The sequence below is a fragment of the Arachis hypogaea genome, chromosome 1 (genome assembly GCF_003086295.3).
Source record: "Arachis hypogaea cultivar Tifrunner chromosome 1, arahy.Tifrunner.gnm2.J5K5, whole genome shotgun sequence".
NCBI lineage: Eukaryota > Viridiplantae > Streptophyta > Magnoliopsida > Fabales > Fabaceae > Arachis > Arachis hypogaea.
Genome location: NC_092036.1, coordinates 92,008,957 through 92,012,614, shown reverse-complemented (window position 1 = coordinate 92,012,614; position 3,658 = coordinate 92,008,957).

Sequence of the window (3,658 nt, the reverse complement as noted above, 5' to 3'; positions counted from 1 at the left end):
TAACAAGTATTATTTATTTCATGTTCTTTTACTTTTTACAAATAAAACTAAGAATTATTATTGATATCCTGACTAAGAGTTACAGGATAACCATAGCTTGCTTCAAGCCAGCAATCTCCGTGGGATTGACCCTTACTCACGTAAGGTATTACTTGGATGACCCAGTGCACTTGCTGGTTAGTGGCACCAGAGTTATGAAAAGTGTAAATCACAATTCCGTGCACTAGGCGTCCATATCCAAAAGCGAAACACACATCCATCTGATTTATCTTCTACAGGTCAATCTTCTCGGAACAAGGATAAAGCACAAACAGCTCGGCCCAATCAACCCCGAAGTGTGATTAATTGTATATTTGGGGGCTTCTCTAGTGGTGGAGCATCAAGCTCTACTTGCAAATGCACTTCTCAAGCTATGATCACTGTAGAGAGCACCATCAACAATCATCAAACTTTGCCCAACTTACCTGAAATGACGTTCCAATTGTTCGATTTCAATTCAATCAAACTCATCATAGATGATCCGGTTGTCATCTCTATTAAACTAGGAGACCTAATAGTTCGCAAAGTATTGTTGGACCCAGGGAGCAACGTCGACGCTTTATTTTACTCCATATTTCAAAAATGAAATTGAGGGATAACATACTACAACCATCCACTGGAGACCTAGTGGGATATTTGGTTAACGAGTACTGTTCATGCATCGGTTCGAGCTATAAAGGACCGGGTTGGCCGACCTCTTAGAAGGTTGGCCCATGACTGACCTCTTAGAAGGTTGGCCTATGACCGACCTCTTGGAAGGTTGGCCCATTACCGACCTCTTCTCAAAGAGCTCGGCCAAATCGCCATAAGAGGCCCAAGCAGGCCCAAACAGAGGAACACCACCCAAGTCCAAAGGCAGCCCAATCCTAGAAGGATAAGGGTGGTTCCCCTTAAAGACAAGATGACTTCACTCAAAGATAAGATAAGATAACTATCTTATCTCCAGAAAGGTCACTCCACACTATTATAAATACACTAGAGCACCCAGGTATAACTCATACTCTGATTCTACTAAAAACTTGCTTAAAACCCATGCTAAGTTAGGCATCGGAGTCTCTTGCAGGTACCACCACACCCCGGTGATGAAGGATCAGCTGCACCATCAAGTCCAACAAGTCGGACACGTCAGCTCCGACCACCACCACAGATCTCGTCTGAGATCGACCTACAGTTTCAAGTAACCCTCAGAACATTGGTGCCGTTGCTGGGGAACCTGGAATACATCCCATCTTCATGGCAGACAACCTTGACAATGACCACGATGCCGGTCTAGAAAACAGGATGCCGTATAAGAATGCGGATTCCACACCAAAAGATACATCTCAACCAAATAAAGACAAGAATTCGCCAAATACAGAAATCATGGGAGCACTACAAGCTCAACAAAATCGTCTCCAAAAACTCAAAAAAGAAGCCGAGCATCAACGGGAATCCAAGAGGGACCTTCGAAGAGAAACCAGGCGACGCCAAGAACTAGAGGATAAGCTCTTAAAGCTCGAAGCCGATCTCAAAACCAAGACCACTCGATCCAGTCATGAAGATAGCCCCCACAAAGATGAAGACCCATTCACCAAAGAGATCATGAAAGCTAAAGTCCCAAAGGACTTCAAAGCTCTTGACATGACCCCGTACGACAGCACATCGGATCCAATCCATCACCTCAGCAAATTTAGAAGCAGAATGTATCTCACTGACGTCTCAGACGCCATTCAATGCAAAGCCTTCCCGACTACCCTAACGAAGACAGCAATAAAGTGGTTTGACAGTTTGCCTCCAAGATCCATCACAAGTTTTGATGACCTTGCTAAAAAGTTCCTTACCAGGTTCTCCATCAAAAAGGATAAAGCCAAATACGCTCCAAGATTGCTGAGAATTAAACAAGGAGATCGGGAAAGCCTTCGCAGCTACATGGAAAGATTCAATAAACCATGCCTTGACATACAAAGTCTTCCAACAGAAGCGGCCATCATTGGACTCATCAATGGCCTAAGAGAAGGACCTTTCAGCCACTCAATATCCAAGAAGTACCCAACATCTCTAATTGAGGTTCAAGAAAGGGCAGAAAAATATATCAATATGGAGGAGAACTCTCGATTGGGAGACAACTCAAAACCAGATTCTCCTAACCCACCAAGGGACAAGGATAAAGAGTCCAAGAAAAAATAAGATCAACCCGATGAGAAGCCTAGAAAATACCACAATTATACCCACCCCTTCGGGTGTCTCTTGTGGATGTCTACCGAGAAATATGAAACACTGAGAAGATCCCACCACCTCGCTCAATCAAAAGCAAAAGAGGGAGAAGTCGGACAAAATACTGCAAGTACCACCGAATCTACGGACATCCTACTAACGAATGTTTCGACCTAAATAATGTCATAGAGAAATTGGCAAGAGAAGGGCGATTATTTCGTTACTTAGCCAATAAAGCAAAGGAACCAAGAAAAAGAAGAAGGGACGAAGAGGTCGGACGAGTTGAAGGTCCACCTCACACCGAAGAGGTCAGACGAGTTGAAGGTCTACCTCACACCGAAGAGGTCGGACGAGTTGAAGGTCCACTTCACCCCAAAGAGGTTGGACGAGTTGAAGGTCCACCTCACACCAAAGAGGTCGGACGATTTGAAGGTCCACCTCACACGGAAGAGGTTGGACGAGTTGAACGTCCACCTCACATGGAAGAGGTCAGACGAGTTAAACACCCACCTCACACCGAAAAGGTCGGACGAGTAGAACGTCCACCCCACATCGAAGAGGTTCGACGAGTTGAACATCCACCTCACACCCCTGAGAGACATGTTCATATATAAACGAAGGATTTGCAGGAGGAGGGATCTCTAAATCATCTCGCAAAAGACACCTCAAAAAGGTATATTAAGGAAGGGAGAGAGGTTTGAATAGGACAACGGGGTGCAAACAAGCCTTCCGAGATTTCAAAAATTCTTGGGACAACCACCCATTCTTACCCGACCAAGGGAAAGTGAAGAACTCATATTATACCTCGTAGTAGGAAGTCGGGTAATAGCCTAATCACTAGTTAGAGAAGACAAAAGTGGGCAACAACCCATCTACTTCATCATCAAGGCTCTATAAGGGGTCAAACTAAACTATCAAAAGATAGAAAAGTTCGCCTACGCCCTCATACTCACTTCTCGACAACTCCGCCCATATTTTCAAGCTCACACTATCAGAGTTTGGACCAACCAGCCCATAAAAGGCATCCTACAGAAAACAGACTTAGCTGGAAGAATCCTACAGTGGGCAGTCGAGTTATCCAAATTCGATCTTCGATATGACGCTCGAACAGCCATCAAATCACAGTATCTGGCCGACTTCATTACAGAGTAAATTGACACCCTGGGAACTCCCACAAAATGGAATCTCTACGTGGATGACTCTTCAAACAAAATCGGGAGTGGTGCAGGTGTAATTATAGAAAGCGATCAAGGAATCCAAATCGAGCTAAGTAACCAAGCTGAATACGAGGCACTACTGGCTAGTTTCAAGCTGGCTAAGAAGGTAGGAGCTTACTGTGTCCAGTGATTCACAAGTAGTCACCTCACAAATAGAAGGGAGCTACCAAGTTAAGTATTCCTCCATGAAAAAATACCTCGGGTAATTC